We start from the raw sequence: 26,367 nt of genomic DNA, 5'->3' as shown, positions 1-26,367 counted from the left end.
CGCGAGGTTGGAGGCGGCGTCGAAGAGCTTGGCGCTGTACCCCGAGGACCACGTGCAGTCAACGTGGTTGGAGCAAGCTCTGCTCCCTCCTCGCCCCGCGAACCCGCGCTCCCAGATCGATTCGACGACGGCGGCAGCTCCAGGTGGCCAGCGATGCTATTTTTGCGGTGGGGCCAAGCATCCACGGCAACAGTGTCCGGCAAGAACGGCAATCTGCAGCCAGTGCGGTAAAAAAGGCCACTACGGCAAAGTCTGTAGGTCCAGACCTAAAAACGGCAGTGCAGTTTGTAACCCTCCAGAACGGAGACCATCTCTTTCGGCGTTGCAGTACCCACGAGGTCCGACCACGTGCGATCTCAGGACGGCGCCATCGTGGCAAACAGAGGAGGAGGAAGACCACCAGGAGTCGCTGCGCTTGGCGCCCTCGCCCACGTGCGATTCATGGGGGCGGCCATCATGGTCCACGACGACTAGGAGCGACCAGCAGGGGTCCTCAGCATCCACATCGGCAGCATGCAGTGACGCCCAGGGGCCAACGGTGGCGTCGATCTCTCTGGATCAGACCAGGCATTACAGACTGGAACATTCTATGATGGAGGTAAAGGTTAGTGGCAGAACTGTGAATTGTCTGTTTGACAGTGGGAGCACCGAAAGTTTCATACACCCTGAAACTGCTAAAAGGTGTGGACTCCGGGTTCTCCCTGCCAAACAGACAATTTCCATGGCATCACAGTCCCGGTCTGTACCGATCCAAGGACGATGTATGGTAACTCTTGAGGTACAGGGCACAGTTTACGAGCAATTCAGGCTCCTTGTGCTACCTCACCTTTGCGCGCCAATTATCCTCGGACTAAACTTTATGGTCCACATGAAGAGTGTGATCCTACAGTACGGTGGGCCACTCCCTTCACTGGCAGTAGGGAACCAGCCGCAGCCTCCAAATTGCCCAAAGCGCCCCGCGTGCAATCTATCCATCCTGAAGATCACGACACCATCCCTTTTTAAAAATCTGGTACCTGGCTGCAAGCCCATCGCTACTAAAAGTAGGCGTTACAGCGCTGAGGACCGGATCTTTATTAGATCTGAGGTTCAGCGGCTCCTCAAGGAAGGGATCATACAGGCCAGTGCTAGTCCGTGGAGAGCGCAGGTCGTGGTAGTCAAAAGCGGGAACAAACCTCGGATGGTCATCGACTATAGTCAGACCATTAATAGATACACGCAGCTGGATGCGTATCCTCTCCCGCGCATTTCTGATATGGTCAATCAGATTGCGCAGTACCGAGTGTTTTCTACCATAGACCTTAAGTCCGCCTACCATCAACTCCCCATCCGCCCAGAGGACCGACAATATACGGCCTTTGAGGCGGATGGTCGTCTATACCAATTCCTCAGGGTTCCATTTGGTGTCACCAATGGGGTCTCGGTCTTCCAGCGTGCTATGGACCGAATGGTGGACCAGAATGGGTTGCGGGCTACCTTCCCGTACCTGGATAACGTCACCATCTGCGGCCATGACCAGCAGGACCACGACACGAATCTCCAACACTTTCTGCGCACTGCATCTCGCCTGAATCTGACCTATAACAGGGAGAAGTGCGTATTCCGTACGCGTAAGTTAGCCATCCTCGGATACGTGGTGGAAAACGGGGTCATTGGCCCTGATCCAGACCGTATGCGCCCACTCACTGAACTTCCCTTGCCCGCTAGCACGAAAGCACTGAGGAGATGCCTCGGGTTCTTTTCGTATTATGCACAGTGGGTCCCCAACTACGCGGACAAAGCTCGTCCGCTCATTAAGTCCACGACCTTCCCACTTACGCCGGAGGCCCAATTGGCCTTCAAGGTTTTGAAAAGCGACATCTCGAAAGCCACGATGCACGCGGTGGATGAATCCATCCCTTTCCAGGTGGAGAGTGATGCATCTGACTTCGCCCTAGCCGCCACACTAAACCAGGCAGGCAGGCCCGTCGCGTTTTTTTCCCGCACCCTTCAAGGCCCAGAGATTCGGCACTCAGCGGTGGAAAAGGAGGCTCAGGCCATTGTGGAGGCAGTCAGACACTGGCGCCATTACCTGGCAGGTAAGCGGTTCACCCTGATCACGGATCAACGATCCGTGGCATTTATGTTCAATAACACGCAGAGGGGCAAGATCAAGAACGATAAGATCTTGCGGTGGAGAATTGAGCTCTCCACCTGTAATTACGATATTATGTATCGTCCAGGGAAGCTCAATGAGCCCTCGGATGCCCTCTCGCGCGGAACATGCGCCATCATGCAGGAGGACCGCTTGAAGGCTCTCCACAATGATCTGTGTCATCCTGGAGTCACCAGACTCTACCACTTCATCAAAGCCCGCAACCTGCCCTACTCGGTGGAGGTGGTCAGGTCAGTAACTAGAAGCTGTCGGATTTGCGCAGAATGCAAACCACACTTTTATCGACCAGACCGGGCACATTTGGTCAAGGCCACTCGCCCTTTTGAGAGGCTGAGTGTGGATTTTAAGGGCCCCCTTCCCTCAACGGACCGGAATGTCTATTTTCTCAATATAATAGACGAATATTCCCGGTTTCCGTTTGTTTTCCCCTGTGCGGACACGTCAACTGCCACCGTCATCAAGGTTTTCAGTGAACTTTTTACCCTGTTCGGGTACCCCTGCTATATTCATAGTGACAGGGGCTCGTCGTTCATGAGCAACGACTTGAGGCAATTCCTGCTCTCATTCGGGATTGCCTCTAGTAGAACCACGAGCTACAACCCTAGGGGTAACGGACAGGTGGAAAGGGAGAATGCTACAGTCTGGAAGGCTGTCCTACTGGCACTGAAATCCAGGGGCCTTCCAGTCTCCCGTTGGCAGGAGGTCCTTCCAAATGCGCTCCATTCTATCCGCTCCCTCCTGTGTACGGCAACCAATGCTACTCCCCACGAGAGGATGTTCTCATTCCCTCGGAAGTCGTCCTCGGGGACCTCATTGCCAGCCTGGTTGACGTACCCAGGACCCGTCCTTCTGCGGCGCCATGTGAGGGCTCGCAAGTCCGACCCCTTGGTCGAACCGGTCCAACTCCTCCACGCCAACCCTCAGTATGCCTATGTGGCATATCCTGACGGGCGAGAGGACACTGTCTCCATTAGAGACCTGGCGCCCGCAGGGGACGTAGCAACCCCTGTCGCTCCTATTCCCCCAGTCACAAATCCACTACTCCTCATTACTTCCCCAGACGTGGCGCGGTCAGCACCGGGACCAGTGCATAACACTTTTACTCCCATGTACAGCTTGCCTGAGACTCGGAGATCGGCGCCACCATCATCACCACCACCACCACTACCACCAAACGTTCCAGGATCCCCTGCACCATCGCCTCACCAGGGCCGGCCGGCCCGGGAGTCCTTGAAGGGACAGCCACACGTTACTTGGAGAGAACCACTACAAGCACCTGCTCCGGTTTCGCAACCGGTGTTGAGGAGATCACAGCGTCGGTGCGGTCCTCCAGACCGTCTGGACTTGTGAATCCTGTGATTTTTTTTTTGTTATTGTCTGTTTTCGTCCACCCCGCCACCTTTTGTCTTAAAGGAGGGGTGAATGTGGTGAACCATCGTTGGTTCACCACTGGGGTTTGTTACCATGTTACTGTTGGGCTAGGGTGTTATTACTGTGGGGGTTGTACTATGTTGTTGGGTTAGGGTGTTTACCTGTTATAAGTGTTACCATGGCACATTCCAGTGGGGTCCCGCCTCCGGTGGCAGGGTATAAGACCCCCTGCTCCGGCAGGACCCCTTCAGTCTGAACTGGTGTATTCGTGTTAGTAGTTTCATTGTTACTGTATTAAAGCCTTCAATACTAAAGCCTTGATTCCATGTGCTCATTGACGCGCATCACTTGTGCAGCGCGATTCGGACTTGCTGATATTTTTACAGGCAGAATGGTATGGGGGCACCTGAGAACGGGTCTAAAAGTCAGATCTGAAACACTCCCAGATTCAAGTCCGCCCAGCACTTAGAATTAAAATGGTAAAATTGGGCCCAATGTTTCGAGTTTCCCCTTGTTTTGTAACATTTCTGTTGATGTTGCTTTTCGTCATCTCAGCCCCTAACTTTGTACCTCGCTCCGTAAACATCTTTGTCCATTAAAATCAATCTGTCTCTCTCTAAACTCTTAATTCCAAATTTGTTCTTTGACCCATTGTCATTTCTGCCAAATTACCCAGCTGTGCATTTCTGATGTCTACTTTTTAAAAGATTATGGAAACACAATGTCTGCTCCCAACACCTCAAGCCAGGAAAGACCTTTTCAATAATGACATTTACCTTGAAGGGAAATGGTTTGTCGCTTACTAAATGGTTAATTATTTAATCCCAGCTGTTGCAAAATGTTGTCCACCCAAAAGTGCTTGTGTAACAACTACTAAAATTGTGTTTGTGGATGAGCACCCAGTGAAATTAATCAAAAACATCTCATATCTCTTACGCAGCAGATGGAGATGTGTATGGAGACAGAAAATCAATATAACAAGGAAAGAATAAAAAGGAGACCAGCTACTCCCATCGCTATCACCCAGAAATATCCCCCTGATGCTGCATTAATAATGTAAACCTACATTAAGTTACTCTTTGAACTACTACAATTGGGCTGCTTTCAATATCAAGATGGAGTGGGCTGTTTTCATTCACAGTTGACCTCCCATAAAGAATAAACTTGCTACAGGATCTGTCAGAAACATGTAACTGTTAGAGGTAACTGCTTCAAGGAACATCGCGAGCTGACTTATGGAGTAGAGGTCACTGAAACAGTGTCTTAGCAAATGATGTTTGTAAACGGAGTGGATTTTTCTTGTTTGAAGAGGCTCCAGCTCCTGGAGCTGTCAGAGCGCCTGGTGTTGGGGAGGAAGTCTCAAGCTGCCATTCTCTGGTTCCAGACTCCAGAGAAACTGTCCCTAAGGCAGGTACACAAATATTCAACACTTAAGCTCCATCTGTTTTTGAACTTGGAGAAACTCAGGTAAGTGAACAGTTATGTCTGTCTAAATTGTCTTCACTTTGGAGGTGTTTTGTAACTAGTTTATCTGCTAAATGATTTTATTGACCATGCTCCGTGTCAGCGCAATGGAACATTTCTCACAGATTGTAGGTCAAAGCACGAACAGTGAGGTTCAATGTTTGTAATGATCATATACTTGCAGTACCTGTCAACTGATATTCTGTTGTTGAGGATTCCATTTGTCGAAATATTTTATTATCTTCATTAATCTGGCTACTTTGCACAGTTAGAGATGTACAGTTTTGAAGATTTACTTTCACCTAGTGTAGAGGACTGACTCATAGCTCGGGTTTCTTCACCAACAGATCTATTTATAGACCTCCATAAAACAACAATAGTTCTCATGTGCAGAGCTGTTGACTTCACTTCACTCCTGTACTGTAGTGAGACCGGGACTGTGTACCAGTGAGGCCAGGACTGAGTACCAATGACACATAACAGCGCCAGAAAATTCCATTTGTGATGTTGCCAACACATCCTCATGATTCAATGCAAGGACCATCAAGCAATCGCCAGTGTCCTTCTTGAAGCCAGCTCCCCGAACATTCACGAAAAATTGCTGTAAAAGCAATTTCTGGACACTGTGTCAGTGTCTCCCCATCAGATCCTGTTTTCCCAACTTGCGACAGTGGTGACATTAATAAGCGAGAGGAACTTGCTACCAACGGTTCGGAATGGCGACAAACTTGTTCATCAGGCTGTATCAGAGTCACAATATCTTAATGATGAGGCACGACCACAGTGGAGAAGGAAAGAAAGGGAAGCAAATCCTGGACTCCAGATCCCATTGCCTTCTGGGACATCCTGCCGCATGGGCCCAAATATCTACAAGTTGAGATTTGGCCCATTCGGTCACCCATGACATAAACTCGCACTGGAAGTGATAGCTGACAGCTAATTATATAACAACTTTAACATTATAATACACCTCAAATGTACATCACAAAAACGGATGAAACAAAACCCAACTTTAAGCAACAGGGGAGATAACAAACTCAGTTGACCAAAGATTTCAAGGGGATGGAGACAGAGGTTGACAAGTATGAGCGGTTCAGGAATTCCAGCGCTTCGGGTCTGGGCAGGTGAAGGTGTAGGCACCAACTATTAATTGTATAATAACTGTGGTTAATTTTCAACAGGTGGTGGGATTAACTAGGGATCCACTTGTACCCCCATTAACTCAACGCAGACTAGAACAGTGGTGATTGGGGTTAGGAGGCGCTTGCTTGAAATCTGAAACCTTGTAAATAAATGTTTATAAAGTGTGTGAAGATTCGTTCTAGTTCTATCCTTCAGCAACTGGCTTTCTGGAATATAAGATGGTAACATAAGAAAGTTGCTTGCAGGTGAAGACTGGGAGCTAAGAAAGCACTTTCCAGACAGAAAACTGACTATTTGAATGGACAATGTGAAAAATGGCAGAATGCTCGTCTAAATGGTCTGGGTATCATGACTCTCACAACAGAGAAGGTTAAGGGGGTGACATGATTGATACACAAAATTGTGCAGAGTAAGGAGAGAGCAGACAGGGGGAACCTGTTTCACCTGGTGGAGTGTTCAAAAACCAGAGATCATAGATTCAAGCTAAATGACAGGCAAATCCACCAGCTTTGTTTTAACTTCTCATGAATTAGGTCATTCCAATTCAACCACAAGCTTCCACTCATATTCTGGCACATTGAACCTTAAAGACATTTTGACCTCTAACTGTTCACCTTTCTCTCTCTCTCACAGACAGACCTGACTGTGATGACCTAGGAAAGCCCATAATGCAAGATCGCAATGGCTTCCTCTGTATCTTTCCCATCTCAAAGCCGATCACCATTGCAATGTGAATCACATGGACCTTGTACCCAGGTAGAAACGCTGATTTGCCAGTCTTGAGAGCCTACCTCTCTTTCATCTTGGAATTAATTGGACAGTTTTAAAAACGCAATTACTACAATCCAACATTCTCGACACTCTCCTAGGTCTTGGGAGACTCCCAGTCTATCGACGATTAGTACACTGGCTGCTGCAATTGTCTCAATGTAAACAATTTGCACCTTCTTGCCAATAAAAACAATCAAACTACCCAGGCTTGCTTTCAATTAGACTTCAGCATAGATCACGTGACCTAGTTTATCTTCCCCGAAATTTATATACACAGTCTGAAAACGTTGGTTGGAATTCTCCAGCCATTCACGGCCCATTGCCAGCGAGGATGGAGAACTTGGAGCTCACTGCAGCGGACTGGAGAATCCCGCTGGCATTAACGGCAGGAGAATCCCACTTATTATCTTTTAAATCTCCACTCAGGAATGAAACATTATCATCGTTCATAAGCATTATTCAAAATATAACAATTTACAACATCTATACAACTAACTTGCTACATTTATTACAAGTCATATTCTTCCCCCCATGCTGTCACATGTGCCATTCAACAGACAAGCTGGGCAGCATCACAATGTTTAACCTGTATTAAGCCAAGAACTTCTTACTGTGAGGAATTAAAGCCCTCTTTCTGGCATTTTTAAAGTTCTTGCTCTCAAATGCCTGACAATTGGTTTCATTACTGGTAGTTTCACCATCTGAGCGACATTACAATGTTTAAACTTCACATTGCCTCCATGGCCTTGGTCAGTTGATTTTCTGGTCTGATTTGGTTAAGTTCATCAAGAACAATATTGCTGACTTCAGAAAGTCCCTCTAAATCATAGAATATAGAATCCCTACAGTGCAGCAGGAGGCCATTCAGCCCATCGAGTCCGTACCGAACACAATCCCACCTAGGGCCTATTTCCATAACTCCACAAATTTACCCTGCTAATCCCCTTGAAACCAGCGCCAATTTAACATGGCCAATCCACTTAACCCGCACATCTTTGGACTGTGGGAGGAAACTGGAGCACCTGGAGCACCACGTAATAAGAATATGCAGACTCCGCACAGACAATGGCCCAAGCTAGGAATCGAATCCGGGTCACTGGCACTGTGAGGCAGCAGTGCTAACCACTGTACCACCCTCTAGCTTGAATACTAGCAGGGTGTCTGGTCTCGACCCAAGAAGAAATTCATTTATATAATATTTGCAGTTTAACCCCTGGATTCAGTATTTCCTTTGGTTCTAAGAACCAGATCTTACATTCTCATCAGGCTGTTGGCTTTTTAATTAGTGGTCTGGATCACCCTCCTTTTTCAGTTCAATGTTATTGAATGTTCAAATTTTTTTTAAGTCTCAGATAACCAACCGTCCAAATTGTCATTCACCTGTTTAAATGCAGGATTACATTTCTCTTTTTGTGTGCAGTTTGTTCCTCAGTCGAAAAAAATCCTCTAACTGCCATAAGAGCTTGGATGAGGTTCCATCAGTGTTCTGATTAAAAACTCCTTGTATTATTTTTTCATCAGCTCTTGCTTTCTTTTACATTCTTGCTGTTTTGATCATTGCATTCAACAGGCACTTTGTCCTTCCTCCCAAGAAAGACCTACAACTTCTTTGCAGTTTTACATTCTGCTCGAAGACTCAAATCCATCCTTGTGTTTCCACAGTAACAGCGCATTTGAAGGAGACTTTTCTTAGTTTAAAGCACAGTCTCTCTCTGTTGTTGTCCATTAACCAGGAATATTCTCCAATGACACCTGTGGCTTAGGATCTGCAAGGCAAGTTTAATTCAGACGGATCCAATTTGTTTCCAGCTGGTTGTAAATCTTTGTTGCCAGTCTGAGAATTCAGTGTCAAATCAATTTCAATTGCTTGAGCTGTTGCCTCTTTCGGAAACCCTTGAGCCAAACTATTGGTTTTTGTTCCTGACATTCTGAAACATATATATGTTTTTCCAAGTTCACTGCTCTAACGGTGTGGTGATTGTCCCTTTAAGGGCAACACAGCAGAGTAAGGGTCACATGTGGCCTGTGTGACCAATCGAGACTCCGAGTGGGATCACCCCTAGTGGGTGAAGTTCTCTCAGGCAGGGACATTTTGGGTGCGAGCAAAAGCCATGAGACTACTATTTTCTTATTAATAAGCACCTTTTGTATTTATAACAAAATCTGGGAGTGCATCTTTACATCTGACGATAAGGATAAATTATCCTGACACTGCCTCTGGCCCTGTATAGAGTCATAGAGGTTTACAGCATGGAAACAGGCTCTTCGGCCCAACTTGTCCATGCCGCCCTTTTTTTTTTAAAACTCCTAAGCTAATCCCAATTGCCCGCATTTGGCCCATATCCCTCTATACCTATCGTACCCATGTAACTATCTAAATGCTTTTTAAAAGACAACATTGTACCTGCCTCTACTACTACCTCTGGCAGCTTGTTCCAGACACTCACCACCCCCTGTGTGAACAAATTGCCCCTCTGGACACTTTTGTATCTCTCCCCTCTCACCTTAAACCTATGCCCTCTAGTTTTAGACTCCCCTACCTTTGGGAAAAGATAATGACTATCCAGCTGATCTGTGACCCTCATTATTTTATAGACCTCTATAATTTTAGCAAGACTTGCCTATTTTTATATTCTATTCCTTTGAAATAGACATGATGTGGATATGCTGGTGTTGGACAGGGGTAGACACAGTAATCAGTCTCACAATACCAGGTTAAAGTCCAATAGGTTTATTTGGTATTTCGAGCTTTCAGAGTGCTGTCCCTTCATCAGGTGATGAAGGGGGCAGTGCTCCGAAAGTTCATGCTACCAAATAAACCAGTTGGACTTCAACCTGGTGTTGTGAGACTTCTTACTGTGCCTTTGAAATAGAGGCCACTCACAGCCTTAGTCCCTCTGATCACTCGCAGTCTAACTCTCGCTGACTATTCCTGGCCTCTTTCTCTCTCTCTCTCTGTGGCCACTCCACTCCCGGTGTCTGTTCCAGTGAAGTGTGAGGCACCAGGTGACAACCTGAATATCTGTGTTCTGGTTGCACCTGATGCGCGTTATCATACACGAGGCTTGATGCTCAAGAAATAAAGGCTTTTATTTGCTGTTGGGTCCATTGTTGTTTGTCATCTATATCAATGATCTGGATGATAATGTGATAAATTGGATCAGGAAATTTGCTGATGATACAAAGATTTGGTGTTGGGTCCATTGTTGTTTGTCATCTATATCAATGATCTGGATGATAATGTGGTAAATTGGATCAGCAAGTTTGCTGATGATACAAAGATTGGAGGTGTAGTGGACAGTGAGGAAGGTTTTCAAAGCTTGCAGAGGGATTTGGACCAACTAGAAAAATGGGCTGAAAAATGGCAAATGGAATTTAACGCAGACAAGTGTGAGATATTGCACTTTGGAAGGACAAACCAAAGAAGAATGTACAGGGTAAATGGTAGGACTCTGAAGAGTGCAGTTGAACAGAGGGATCTGGGAATACAGGTACAGAGTTCCCTAAAAGTGACGTCACAGGTGGATAGGGTCGTAAAGAGTGCCTTTGGTACATTGGCCTTTATAAATCGGAGTATCGAGTATAAAAGTTGGAGTGTTATGGTAAGGTTATATAAGGCATCGGTGAGGCCGAATTTGGAGCATTGTGTACAGTTTTGGTCACCTAGTTACAGGAAGGATGTAAATAAGGTTGAAAGAGTGCAGAGAAGGTTCACAAGGATGTTGCCGGGACTTGAGAAGCTGAGTTACAGAGAGAGATTGAATAGGTTGGGACTTTATTCCCTCGAGCGTAGAAGATTGAGGGGAGATTTGATCGAGGTGTATAAGATTTTGATGGGTATAGATAGAGTGAATGCAAGCAGGCTTTTTCCGCTGAGGCGAGGGGAGAAAAAAACCAGAGGGCATGGGTTAAGGGTGAAAGGAGAAAAGTTTAAAGGGAATATTAGGGGGGGCTTCTTCACGCAGAGAGTGGTGGGAGTGTGGAATGAGCTGCCGGATAAAGTGGTAAATGCGGGGTCACTTTTAACATTTAAGATAAACTTGGACGGGTTCATGGATGAGAGGGGTGTGGAGGGATATGGTCCAAGTGCAGGTCAGTGGGACTAGGCATAAAATGGTTCGGCACAGACAAGAAGGGCCAAAAGGCCTGTTTCTGAGCTGTAATTTTCTATGTTCTATGGTTCTATGAAGCAGCTAACAATTATATACACGATCCCAGACTGAGGGGTCCCAGCCAGAGCAGGGACCTTTATACCTCTCCCAGGAGGCGGAGCCCGACTGGGATGTACCACAACACTACAATGCAAAGGTGTAACAACCCCACCCTAACCCCAACAGCAACAAGTAGCACAACCCATCCCTAACCCAACAGCAACATATGTACATACTTGTAGTACTGGCCAGACCCTGGCTCAGTACTATCCAGTGGGAACCAACGATGGTTCACCACATTCACCCCTCCTTTGAGAACAAAGGCTGCCGGGGTACAAAAACAGAATAATTTGTCATCAGTCTATAAGTTCAGACGGTCAGGGGGACCGCACCGTCGTTGTGACCTCCTCAATACCGGCGGTGACACCGGAGTAGGCACTTGCGGTGGCGTTCTCCCCAAGGCGACGTCCAGCTGTTCCTCCACAGACTCACAGGCCGGTTGACCCTGAGGTGACGGTAGTCCATGGAGTCCCGACACGCCCTGAAGTGGCGACCATCCTCTGGACTCAGGCAAGCTGTACACGGGAGTAAAAGAGTTAAGCAATGGTCCCGATGCTGCCCGCGCCGTGTCCGGGGGAGAAACAAGAGTTAAGGGGTTTGTAACAGGGGGTATGGGAGCGACAGGGGTTGCTACGTCCCCTGCTGGCGCCAGGTCTCGGATCGAGACCGTGTCCTCTCGCCCGTCAGGGTATGCCACATAGGCATACTGAGGGTTGACGTGGAGGAGATGGACCTGTTCGACCAACGGGTCGGACTTGCGGGCCCTTACATGTCGCCGCAGGAGGACGGGTCCTGAGTACGTCAACCAAGACGGTAATGAGGTCCCCGAGGAAGACTTCCGAGGGAATGAAAATATCCTCTCATGGGGAGTAGCATTGGTTGCCGTACACAGGAGTGAGCGAATAGAATGGAGCGCATCAGGGAGCACCTCTTGCCAACGGGAGACTGGAAGGCTTTTTGACTTCAACGCCAATAAGACAGCCTTCCAGACTGTAGCATTCTCACGTTCCACCTGTCCGTTACCCCTAGGGTTGTAGCTCGTGGTCCTACTAGAGGCAATCCCGTATGAGAGCAGGAATTGCCTCAAGTCATCGCTCATGAACGACGAGCCCCTGTCGTTGTGAATGTAGCCGGGGTACCCGAACAGGGTAAAGAGATCACAGAATGCCTTGATAACCGTGGCAGCGGATGTATCAGAGCAGGGAACAACAAAAGGGAACCTCGAGTACTCGTCAATGATGTTGAGGAAGTACACATTCCGATCTGTTGAGGGAAGGGGGCCCTTAAAATCGACACGCAGTCTCTCGAAGGGACAAGTGGCCTTGACTAAATGTGCCCGGTCAGGTCGGTAAAAGTGCGGTTTGCATTCCGCGCAAACCCGACAGCTTCTTGTTACGGACCTGACGTCCTCCACCGAGTAGGGCAGATTGCGGGCTTTTATAAAGTGGTAGAGCCGAGTGACCCCAGGATGGCATAGGTCATTATGGAGAGCCTGCAAACGGTCCTCCTGTATACTGGCGCATGTTCCACGCGAGAGGGCGTCCGAGGGCTCATTGAGTTTCCCTGGACGATACATGATGTCATAGTTATAGGTGGAGAGTTCAATTCTCCACCGCAAGATCTTGTCATTCTTGATCTTGCCCCTCTGCGTGTTATTAAACATGAACGCCACGGACCGCTGGTCCGTGATCAGGGTGAACCGTTTTCCCGCCAAGTAATGGCGCCAGTGCCTGACGGCCTCCACAATGGCCTGGGCCTCTTTTTCCACCGCTGAATGCCAGATTTCGGGGCCTTGGAGGGTGCGGGAAAAAAATGCGACGGGCCTGCCCGCCTGGTTAAGTGTGGCGGCCAGGGCGAAATCAGATGCATCGCTCTCCACCTGAAAGGGGATGGACTCATCAACAGCGTGCATCGTAGCTTTCGCGATGTCGGCTTTTAATTTTTCGAAGGCCAATCGGGCCTCTGGCATTAGGGGAAAAGTAGTGGACTTAATGAGCGGACGGGCTTTGTCCGCGTAATTGGGAACCCACTGTGCATAATAAGAGAAGAAGCCTAAGCATCTTCTCAGTGCTTTTGCACTAGTGGGCAAGGGAAGTTCAGAAAGGGGGCGCATACGGTCTGGATCAGGGCCAATGACCCCGTTTTCCACCACGTATCCTAGGATGGCTAAACGGCGCGTACGAAACACACACTTCTCCCTGTTGTAGGTCAGGTTCAGGCAAGATGCAGTGCGTAGGAAATTCAGGAGATTCGTGTCGTGGTCCTGCTGGTAATGGCCGCAGATGGTGACATTATCCAGGTACGGGAAAGTAGCCCGCAGCCCGTTCTGGTCCACCATTCGGTCCATAGCACGCTGGAAGACCGAGACCCCATTGGTGACACCAAAGGGAACCCTGAGAAAGTGATACAAGCGACCATCCGTCTCAAAAGCCGTGTATTGTCGGTCCTCTGGGCGAATGGGGAGTTGGTGGTAGGCAGACTTGAGGTCTATGGTGGAGAACACCCGATACTGCGCAATCTGATTGACCATGTCAGATATGCGCGGGAGGGGATACGCATCCAGCTGCGTATATCGGTTAATGGTCTGACTGTAGTCAATGACCATCCGGGGTTTGTTCCCGCTCTTGACCACCACGACCTGCGCCCTCTACGGACTAGCACTGGGTTGTATGATCCTTTCTTTGAGGAGCCGCTGAACCTCAGATCTAATGAAGATCTGATCCTCAGTGCTGTAATGCCTACTTTTAGTCGCAATGGGCTTGCAGCCTGGCACAAGATTCTGGAACAGGGAGGGTGTGGTGATCTTCAGCGTCGAGAGGCGTTGGGCAATTTGGAGGCTGCTGTTCTCCCACTGACAGTGAAGGGAGTGGCCCACCGTACTGTAGGGTTACACTCCTCAAGTGGACCATGAAGTTTAGTCCGAGAAGTATTGGCGCGCAAAGGTACGGCAACACTAGGAGCTTGAAACGCTCGTAAACCGTGCCTTGCACCGTCAAAGTTACCACGCAACTCCCTAGCACGGTGACAGACTGGGACCTCGATGCCATAGAAATTGTCTGTTTGGCAGGTTGAATCCGGAGTCCACACCGCTTCACAGTGTCTGGGTGGATAAAGCTCTCAGTGCTCCCGCTGTCAAGCAGACAATAAATCAAGTGGTCATTTACCTGGATGTTCATCATAGATTTGTCAAGTCTATGAGGCTTGGCCTGGTCCAGGATGATCGACGCCACCGTTGGTTCCTGAGCGCCACTGCAGGCAGCTGAAATCGACGAGGATGACCCCTGCTGGTCGTTCGCGGTCGGTGCCGACCAACATGGCCGCTCCCATAGGTCGCACGTGGGTGATGGCGCCAAACTCAGCGACCCCTGGTGGTCACATATCTCCTACTCCGTCGACCATAATGGCGTCGTCCTGGCCTCGCACGTGGACGAACCCCTCGATGATTTCGACGACGAAGAACCGGGCTCTGAAGAATCGCAGGCCGCACTGCCGTTCCTAGATTTAGATCGGCACACTTTCGAATAGTGCCCCTTCTTACCGCAGGCGGAGCACAACACAGCCTTAGCGGGACACCGTTGCCGAGTATGCTTCACTCCCCCACAGAAGTAACACCGCAGGCCGCCCGGAGCTGCTGCCGTCGTCTGGCCCGAGTGTGAGCACGCCATTACGCAGCATTTCGAACCCGAGGGACGAGGAGGGATTGGCGACTGCTCCTGCCACGTTGTCTCCACGTGGTCTTCAGGATACAATACTAGGCTTTTGGAGGCCGTCTCCAGCATCTCCGCTAGCTCGATTGCCTGGGTAAGGTCAAGATTACCTTTCTCCAGTAGTTTAAGTCGAATGTACGACGATCCGACTCCCGCCACAAATGCATCTCGGGCGAGGTCGTTCATACTCTGCTCAGCCGACACAGCTTTGCAGTTACAGCCCCTGGCTAGCTGTAGGAGCTCGTTCGCATATTCCTCCATCGTTTCGCCAGACTGCCGTCGTCGAGTGGCTAAGAGGTAACGAGCGTGTATTTCGTTGGGCGGTTTAATATAACGCTTCTTCAGAAGCTCGAGGGCCTTTGTGTAATCGGTGGCCGCACGGATCACGAGGTAGACAGTGTCGCTTACCCTCGCATGGAGGACCCGGAGTCTGTCATCATCTGTGGTGACCGCTGCGGAGGCTGCCAGGTAGTCTTCGAAACACTTCAGCCAGTGGTCGAAGGTGTTAGAGGCGCCCACCGCACGTGGATCTAGTGTAAGGCGTTCCGGCTTCAGTATCTGCTCCATACTCTCTTTTTTTTTCTTCGACGAGAGTTTAACAACAGCAAATAAAATTGATGCGCGTTATCATACACGAGGCTTGATGCTCAGGAAATAAAGGCTTTTATTTGCTGTAACGAAGCAGCTAACAATTATATACACGATCCCAGACTGAGGGGTCCCAGACAGAGCAGGGACCTTTATACCTCTCCCAGGAGGCGGAGCCCGACTGGGATGTACCACAACACTACAATACAAAGGTGTAATAACCCCACCCTAACCCCAACAGCAACAAAAGAACAAAAGAACAAAGAACAATACAGCACAGGAACAGGCCCTTCGGCCCTCCAAGCCCGCGCCGCTCCCCGGTCCAGGATTGGATCCTGAATCCAGGATCCCCTCCCAATTTTCCAGCCTATCTACATACTAATATCCTATCCACCGAGCTGTCCCTCACAGCTACGATGCTTTGTTCATCACAACCTATTAGCTCACCCCCACCCCCCCCATTCCAGAACATGTGATCTCCAGGGAGAGGCGAAAACCCAGAGTGAAAACCCCAGGGCCAATATGGGGAAAAAAAAATCTGGAAAATTCCTCTCCGACCCCCTGAGGCGATCGAAACGAGTCCAGGAGATCACACTGGCTCTGATCGGAAAATGCTTCCCAACCCTATTCATTTCCACTTCCACGAACACCATATGAATTCCCTGCCCCCGAGACAGGTTCCCAACTATCCGCAGTCTCGCTCTGTACTGGCACCAGCAAGTTGATCATAGAATGAAGCCTTGAAACGCGAAACAAAGAACAATTAGCCCGCGCTGCTCCCTGGTCCAAACTAAACCACTCTTTTGTATCCCTCCATTCCCACTCCGTTCATATAGCTGTCTAGATAAGTCTTAAACGTTCCCAGTGTGTCCGCCTCCACCACCTTGCCCGGCAACACATTCCAGGCCCCCACGACCCTCTGTGTAAAATATGTCCTTCTGATATCTGTGTTAAACCTCCCCCCCTTCACCTTGAACCTATGACCCCTCCTGAACATCACCACCGACCCAGGGAAAAGCTTCCCACCGTTCACCCTATCTATGCCTTTCATAATTTTATACACCTCTATTAAGTCTCCCCTCATCCTCCGTCTTTCCAAGGAGAACAAGTAGCACAACCCATCCCTAACCCAACAGCAACATATGTACATACTTGTAGTACTGGCCAGACCCTGGCTCAGTACTATCCAGTGGGAACCAACGATGGTTCACCACAACACCGCTGTGCGATTCACTGAAATGGTGACTATGATCCGGATAAATCCTGTGCTGATCCATCTCCTGAGGAATTGTGATCAGGAACGTCCACAGCTGCGGGCCCTGGCGAAGTGTGTTGACAGGAATGAACCAGATCACTGGACATTATCATTGAATTACAGAATCCTACAGTGCAGAAGGAGGTCATTTGGCCCATCGAGTTTACACCGACCACAATTCCACCCAGGCTGTATCCCCATAACCCCATGCATTTACCCTAGCAAGTCCCCCTGATACTAAGGGGCAATTTAGCATGGCCAATCCACCTAACCTGCACATCTTTGGACTGTGGGAGGAAACTGAAGCACCCAGAGGAAACCCATGCAGACATGGGGAGAATGTGCAAACTCTACACAGACAGTGACTCAAGCTGGGAATCAAACCCAGGTCCCTGGCGCTGTGAGGCAGCAGTGCTAACCACTGTGCCACCCAATGATGATGCAGATGTTCATGTTTTGCTTGCTGTTGCTATCAGTCAGTCTGAGTGAATGCTCTGTGACATGTTACTGCTATTCCATTCCATTAGATGCCTCTTACTACACCCATGATGAATAGTGAATGACAATCATTTGTATTCACTCACAGCGACAGAGACAGGAATCCACGTGGAAAGTTTGTGTGTGACAGCAGCAAGCATTTCCATATCAAAGGGGCTGGAGATCCCCAGCAGCATAACTCTGCTGCAGAATGGGTTATGTCTTTGGAAGAAATCAAATTGAACAAGTTCCGAGCAGATTAGGCTGCACATGAATTTTGCTGGATATTTGAAATATTTTGCACGGAATATTTATTTGGAGAGCTTGAATGTTTTCAGTGCACTCTTGTATAGTATCTGAACACATTGTCAAAACAAGCAGACAGCATAGGAGTTTGACAGCATTAATAATTAAAAAGATGATGGGGTGAAAGACAATGAAAATTGTAGGTTTCTTCAAGTGCACGTCCTGATGTTAAACAGCAAAATAAACACTTGGACAGGAGCACTTGAGGGGAGGGATACGGATTAATCCCCCAAAGCAGATGGGTTTGAAGTGGGTGGGTAAATCTATAAGTTTGGGGGTGGGGGCGCAATACTGGATCATATTCCTTGAGCTTTATTACAACTCCTGGTTGCTCAGGTGGTGCTGGCATTGTCATGTAGTCAGCCGATAAGATCCTAACCCCGGAGGAATGAGTCCGAGTCTGTTATATCAGGGGAAGTTTATGTCGTTGCTGGTCTGGTGATTAATTGATCAATGACGTTTATTTCTGTGCAGCTGACGATGGTCCGGGACATTTCATCAGGAGCTCCCTGGAAAGAACTGGAGGTGAAATGTTGATTGTGAGTTTCATGGTAATGTGTGACCACGGGGTCCAACAGTGAACTCGTATTCACCTAGGAAGATGCAAAAATCATCGGCCGCCTGACAGGAAAAACTTAGTCTGCTCTTCTGGGATGTTTAGGAAGGTCAACTCTGCCTGTACAGGCCGTGGTGTCAGTAAACTCCCTGTTTGACAGGGCTGGTCTGCATGGCAATGAGAGCTTCTCACCCAAGTTGCAGATTGAAAATTGGAAATGGGGGAGTACGAACTGACTCCATTTACATTCTGGTTCCAAATTTAACACAAACATCACAGGATTCTGGGGTCTCGGGAAACAGAGGTGAGATTCAGTAATGCTTGAGGTCACTATTTAAACCTGTCACTGCACAATCAGAACAAATATCACTTAATGCAATTGTTCCGTTGGGAGGCTGTCCAAAAAGGAGGCGACTTAGATAGCATCCTTTTCATCATCTGAGAATTACAACCAGGCAAGATCTGAATGGGAGGAGTATTACGAAGTGATAGAGAGTTCAGTAATGTTCACAGCAGTTTCCGTGTGGAGTCCCCGGCAGTCGCCGTGTGATGTGTGAGGACAAGAGAGGGTACAGGAGTTTCAACGAGGGACAGCACGTCACGGGGTAAAAGTGGACAGGGGCAATGTTTACAATGAGAGTGATGCAGAACAGAGGGTTCAGGTTCTAGGAGACTCCACTGACACCACAGGCAAAGTTGACCTTCCTAAACACAGTAAGAAGTTTAACAACACCAGGTTAAAGTCCAACAGGTTTATTTGGTAGCAAAAGCCACACAAGCTTTCGGAGCTCCAAGCCCCTTCTTCAGGTGAAGACACTCACCTGAAGAAGGGGCTTGGAGCTCCGAAAGCTTGTGTGGCTTTTGCTACCAAATAAACCTGTTGGACTTTAACCTGGTGTTGTTAAACTTCTTACTGTGTTTACCCCAGTCCAACGCCGGCATCTCCACATCTTCCTAAACATCCCAGAAGAGCAGACTAAATTTGTCCTGTCAGGCGGCCGATGATTTTTCCATCTCCCTAGATGAATACGAGTTCACTGTTGGACCCCGTGGTCACACATTACCACGAAACTCAACAACATTTCACCTCCACTTCTTTCCAGGGAGCTCCTGATGAGATGTCTGGGACCTCTGTCAGCTGCACAAAAATAAAGGTCATTGATCAATTAATCACCAGGCCAGCAACAACATAAACTTCCCCTGATATGACAGAGGTGGGAATGAGACAGCACTCAGACTCATTCTTCCAGGGTTAGGATTTTATCGCCTGATCACATGACAATGCCAGCACCACCTGAGCAACCAGGAGTTGTAATAAAGTTCAAGGAATATGATTCCATCAACGTGAGATCAAAAAGGAGGAGGTATTGGGGTTCTTGAGAAACATTAAGGTAGACAAGTCCCCAGGGCCTGATGGGATATACCCCAGAATACTGAGAGAGGTAAGGGAGGAAATTGCTGGGGCCTTGAGAGAAATCTTTGTATCCTCACTGGCTACAGGGGAGGTCACAGTAAGAAGTTTAACAACACCAGGTTAAAGTCCAACAGGTTTATTTGGTAGCAAAAGCCACACAAGCCACACAGGGGAGGTCCCAGAGGATTGGAAAATAGCCAATGTTGTTCCTTTGTTTAAGAAGGGTAGTGAGAATAATCCAGGTAATTACAGGCTGGTGAGCCTTACATCAGTGGTAGGGAGATTATTGGAGAGGATTCTTCGAGACAGGCTTTATTCTCACTTGGAAATAAGTGGACTTATTGAGGTGTAGCATGGTTTTGTGAAGGAGAGATTGTGTCCCACGAACTTGATCGAGTTTTTTGAGGAAGTGACGAAGATGATTGATGAGGGTAGGGCAGTGGATGTTGTCTACATGGACTTCAGTAAGGCCTTTGACAAGGTCCCTCATGGCAGACTGTTGCAGAAGATGAAGTCGCATGGGATCAGAGGTGAGCTGGCAAGGTGGATACACAACTGGTTCGGTCAAAGATGACAGAGGGTAGCAGGGGAAGGATGCGTTTCTGAATGGAGGGCTGTGACAAGTGGGGTTCCTCAGGGATCAGTGCTGGGACCTTTGCTGTTTGCAATATATATATAAATGATTTGGAGGAAAATGGAACTGGATTGATTAGTAAGTTTGCGTTCGACACAAAGGTTGATGGATTTGCGGATAGTGATGAGGACCATCAGAGGATACAGCAGGATATAGATCAGTTGGAGACTTGGGCAGAGAGATGGCAGATGGAGTTTAATCTGGACAAATGTGAGGTAATGCATTTTGGAAGGCCTAATACAGATAGGAAATGTACAGTAAATGGCAGAACCCTTAGGAGTATTGATAGGCAAAGGGATCTGGGTGTACAGGTACACAGGTCATTGAAAGTGGCAATGCAGGTGGAGAAGGTAGTCAAGAAGGCATATGGCATGCTTGCCTTCATAGGCTGGGGTATTGAGTTTAAAAATTGGCAAGTCATGCTGCAGTTTTATAAAACCTTAGTTAGGCCGCACGTGGAATATAGGTTTCAATTCTGGTCGCCACACTACCAGAGGGAAGAGGAGGCTTTTGGAGAGGATTCAGAAAAGATTTACCAGGATGTTGCCTGGTATGGAGGGCATTAGCTATGAGGAGAGGTTGGAGAAACTTGGTTTGTTCTCATTGGAACAACTGAGGTTGAGGGGAGACCTGATAGAAGTCTACAAGATTATGAGAGGCATGGACAGAGTGGATAGTCAGAAGCTTTTCCCCAGGGTGGAAGAGTCAATTACGAGGGGGCATAGTTTTAAGGTGCGAGGGGCAAGATTTAAAGGGGATTTTCGAGGCAGATTTTTTACACAGGGAGTAGTGGGTGCCTGGAACTCGTTGCTGGGGGAGGTAGTGGAAACGAATACGGTAGTGACTTTTAAGGGGCATCTTGACAAGTACATGAATAGGATGGGAATAGAGGGATATGATCCCCGGAAGGGTAGGGGTTTTTAGTTAAGTTGGGCAGCATGGTTGGTGCACGCTTAGAGGACCGAAGGGCCTGTTCCTGTGCTGTAATTTTCTTTGTTCTCTTTGTGAGACCACAAGAAAGCATTGTCCAGGTCTGAGCCAGATTCACTGGGAGATGTCCCGATTCACTCACATCGAGACAGCATGCTCTCTTGATCTGTCCATATTGTTGATGGGGAACATGTAAGAATTGCCAAAGCAAGTGTAGCCTTTAGGAGACTTTGAACACTGGATTGGGAACGAAGAGGCACAAGTCTGCCTCCCAAACTGAAAGTCTATAGAGCAATAGCCCTGTCCACCCTGCTCTACATGCGGGACACATGGACTGTGTACCAGTGACATGCCAATAAACTCAACCACTGTCACTTCAGCTGCCTTCAAAAGCTTCTGAAGATCAGATAGCAGGACAAAATACCAGAAACAGGGCTGTGCACCCGAGCTGCAGCAATACATCCTCACCAAATGCAACAAAAAGACACTGAATTTTCACTTCAGAATTTTGACATTTTCTTTGGCCCTGGGCAAAGCTTGCCAGGATCACTCTCCCTGACACAGTTAAACAGAAAATGGTACAACCTCCTTAAAAAGCAAACGAATATCAGAAGTGATCACGCAAGCAGCAGAAATCCTGATCCAAGAACTCCTGCAAAACTCAATCATCTGCAGTATCCTCTTTTTAGTTTATTTATTAGTGTCACAAGTAGGCTTATATTAACACTGCAATGAAGTTAGTGCGAAAATCCCCGAGTTGCCACACTCTAGCACCTGTTCGGATACACTGAGGGAGAATTTAGCCTGGCCAATGCACCGAACCCGCATGTCTTTCAGACTGTGGCAGGAAACTGGAGCACCCGGAGGAAACCCACGCAGACACAGGGAGAACATGCAGACTCCACACAGACAGTGACCCAAGCCGGGAATCAAACCCAGGTCCCTGGCACTGTGAGGCAGCAGTGCTAACCACTGTTTGCTGCAGAACCTTCCAGACACATTTCAGCCTTAGAGTCACCTTCATATTTCTCATTCAATGTCAAACCTGTGGAACTTGGACAGCTCTCACTTGACAGGAATGTTCATCACTCAAGGAACCATGCGTGAGTATGTTGTCTGTATAGCGTATTACACCATGAGATCCAGGATCTGATGCATTGTTCTCTGGAATATGCCTGGAGCAGAAACAGTTCTGAATGGTAATATGTTAAAGCCACAATGACCAACTGGTGTTATAAAAACGGTCAGCAATGTGGATTCTTTGACTAGACGCAATGTCAAAAGCCGTTGTTTGAATCTAATTGGGTGATAGGGTACATCTGCCAATTTTCCAAGATTTTCATCCACTGATGCAATTGGGTGGATCCACTTTTCACTGATTTGTTCAGCTGAGTCAAGGCCACACAGGTTCTAATGGAGCCATTTAGCTCTGGGACTGTGACCATTCTGGAACACCGCTCTGTTGGTCTGGTTACTGGAGAGACACCATCCTGCTGTAACGTGTTCACTTTCACCCTTGAATTTGTCCCAGAGTGGGTGTGAGGCCTTCCTCAGTGCGAAAAGGAAAATTGGTTTAACATGAGCTCCTTGGGGAACACGTTATCCAGTCTTCAGTTTTCCGGAGCCTGGAAATAATGTCGGGAATTCATTCCTAAATGTGTTCCTGCTCATCAGCAACCTCATCAACTCAGTAAATCAGCCTTAGTTGTAAACATGTCTTCCATGTTAATAACAATGATTATTTGCTGCATGACATAGTTTCTCTATCCTTATTTTTTCAATCTTGCCAGGTGTTGATCTCTGACGTTCAGTGTAGTCCACATGGACCTTGTAACTGGATGGATGATGACTGTGCTTCAGACACTTTACTTCTTCAGATAGGACTGAAACACCTGCCCTTGTGTCTAATTTAAACTCTGGTTCAATACTCCATAATTATTTTCTGTTTCATTAATTTCCCCTAAATTATTTTCTTTTAGTGTTTTTTTTTCAATTTTTGTATCTGGTTTGGTTAAATGTTTTTTCTTCTTGTTGCAGAAAGAACTCCAAAACTGAGATCATACAGGATTGAGTCTGGCCAGGGAAATACAAGGAGAATCAGCAGTGCCTTAATATCCTTGGAAATAAAACCAATAGTAACTTGGGCTTACCATTCAGATCCTGAGGAAGATAGGGAGCAAGAAAAAGACAAACCTCTCCAGCCACCCAGAAGAAGGACACTCATATCGACAGAAGGGAGAGTGCGGATTGTCCTCAAAGACCAGGCAGATTGGTCAAGGCACTCACAGGCTAAACCCTATTAAATCAAAGAATTGGCAGGCGGATGGAGAAGGATATAAATCTGACAGGTAAAGAGATTTGGGGAGAGAACAGAGAATCATAGAATCCGACAGTGCAGAAGGAGGCCATTTGGCCCATCAATTCTGCACTGACCACAATCCCACCCAGGCCCTATCCCCATAACCTCATGTATTTACCCTATCTCGTCCCCCTGACACGAAGGGGCAATTAGCATGGCCAATCCACCGAACATCTTTGGATAGTGGGAGGAAACTGGAGCACCCAGAGGAAACCCACGCAGACACAGGGAGAATGTGTAAACTCCACACAGGCAGCGACCCAAGGCCAGAATTGAACCGGGGTCCATGGTAATGTGAGGCAGCAGTGCTAACCACTGGGCCACCATGCTGCCCACGGAGATGTAGGGTAAATGTTTATCAGAAGCATGCATTTATATTCATGTAATAATAACATCCGATCCCATGATGGAGGAGAGAGAGATTTGGCAGGAGAAGCTTCTCATGTTGAAAGCTTCAACACCAATCCCTGTGCCATACCACCAAATAAGAAGTCTCACAACACCAGGTTAAAGTCGAACAGGTTTATTTAATAGAACAAGCTTTCGAGTATCGCTCCTTCTTCAGGTGAGTCACTCACCTGAAGAAGGAGCGATACTCCAAAAGCTTGTGCGACCAAATAAACCTGTTGGACTTTAACCTGGTGTTGTGAGACTTCTTAATGTGCTTACCCCAGTTCAATGCCGGCATCTCCACATCATGCATACCACCAATCACAGCCTGTCAGTGAAATTATCTATCCATTATCCCCACTCTCTATCTCTGCCTCTCACTCAATTTGCAAACAGGTCACTAATTTCCCCTCAATTCCATGAATTTTACCTTCAGCTCATAGTCTCTTAGGGGGACTTTATTTGTATAAATCACATCCACAGACATTGCCCTGTCTGTTAATGTAGAAAACTTCACAAAACATTCAATCAGATTCATCAGGCAAGTACGACCCTGTACAAATCCACGTTGGCTCTCTCAACATCTGAAGATTTTCAAAATTATCAACTTCTTTCTATTTTTAATCGACACAAAATGAGCTGGAATAAAAGTCCTGACAAGTGTTGCACCAGAGACAAACACAGAGTTGGGAAGGGTTAATCCCACCTCATTTCACCTCTCCTCCAGATTTATCCAATTTACTTTAACTTTGCAAACAATGCTTTTCCAAGTTGGCCACGAGAGGGAGAAGCTCCATGTAGAAACTCCTCACCTAGTTCGAGATGCTGGTAGGTGGACACTCACTTACATTTTCCTGTAGGAACTGGCAGGATTGACACCAGCAATGGACGCTGCTATTCCCAAAATGCACCAGACAAACTGAACCCTCGACTGACTTCTCTCCCTCCTCAATCCCTGCGGAAACCTGCTGACCTGTTCTCAGTGATTGCAAACCCACCAGCAGAGGGGAAGAGAGATGTGGATGAGGAGTGTCAGAGCCAGAACTTTCCCAGGGCAGCTGTGTGATCTTACTTTGCTCAACTGTGACATGTGTTTCCTCATCCCCAGGTACCAGCTCGGAGACTTTTGCCCAAGAAGGAATTAGTAAATAACTGGTTCACACAGCACAAAGGAACCAGGAGTGACCGAGGGTGTGTTGCCTGCACAGCAGAATCTCAGAGGAACACTGCCCGTGTCTTCACTGAATATTATCTCACAGCAAACACTGCTAATGTGACCCTCAAGTCTGGCTGTCCCACTGAGACACCGTCACTTATGCCAAGCTGAATTCTCTGACCTCGCCCTCGGCTGGGAGTCTCCAACCTTGCCTGGGATTCTCCGACCTTGCCCGCGGTTCGGATTCTCCACTCCTGCTGCAGTGAATGGAGTTTTGGCTGAGCCCAAACCCGCCACTCTCGCTAGAAGTGGTGGCGGGGTGTGAAATCAGACAATTCCAGCCGCTGTCGTTTCCTTGTAGGCATCTTCTTTAGTCTTTTATTTCAAAGAGGATCAGGGGGGTTCTTAGTTCCCTGGCCAATATTTATCTCGCAGTCAACATCACCAAGAAAGCTGATAATCTGGTCATGAATCTCGTGACTCTTTGTGGGAATTTATAATTTGCAAATTGGCTAATGGTGTCTCCTCCATTGCAGCAGTGATTTCTTTTCACAAATAAGGCAATCTTTAAACTCTGCCAGACTATAAAAATGGAATATCATTGTTTTTTTCCTTTCACCCTTAGTGGGAGGTGGAATTTGTTGGGAGTTAGTTGGTGTCCCCCAATGCATACAGCTGCTGCTTGTGGAGTCACAAGCAGAGAATCTGTTTCAAAGCTGCTCACTGAGCAGACTATCCTCAACATTCCCCACCAACAAAACAGAGCCAACTTCACAAACACGCTCCTTCTCCCTATCACCATCATCCCTTTACTTTTCTCATCTTTTTTGCCTTCCATCTTTTGTGTAAACCTGCGATCTCTGTGTAGTGTGTAACATGATTACATGGTGACATCATCAGAGGAGATTTTTCCTCTCTTCCATCCTGGACTGTAAGCAAGCAAAGCTATCTAATAAAGCTCCACGAACTGGTTAAGTAACCCACCTTTCCATCCTTTTACCTTTGCTGTTAAAGTGAGCTGACCACTTTTAGGCCACAATGCCATCCTATCACACACCTTCTCTTTTGTTATTTACTGCACTCCCCCTATTCCACCCCCCACCCCACTCACCTTTTCCAGCCCCTCTGTCAGCTTAAATCTTTAAATCTGTCGGAATCTAACTGTTCCTGGTTCTGAAACATGAACTCTGTTTCTCAAATGCCTCCTGATATGCTGAGTACTTCCAGCACATTTTACTTTAATTTCCGGTTTGCAGTGTCTGCAGTATTTTGATTTTTGTTTACAGGTTTGGGTCAGTTCATTAGATTTGGATAGCGGTGGGAGGAGATGTTACAGAATTCCTTTGCCACTTTGCTCCCTCTTACTCAGTGAGTGCTGACCAGCTCCAGATCATCTTCCCCAGGTAGTAACATGAACCAGGATATCATCCACAGATTCAGCACAAAAGCTCTGAAATTCCACACAAATCTCCTGAGATCC

The sequence above is a fragment of the Mustelus asterias genome, chromosome 12 (genome assembly GCF_964213995.1).
Source record: "Mustelus asterias chromosome 12, sMusAst1.hap1.1, whole genome shotgun sequence".
Classification (NCBI taxonomy): domain Eukaryota; kingdom Metazoa; phylum Chordata; class Chondrichthyes; order Carcharhiniformes; family Triakidae; genus Mustelus; species Mustelus asterias.
Note: the sequence above shows the minus strand (reverse complement) of the source record.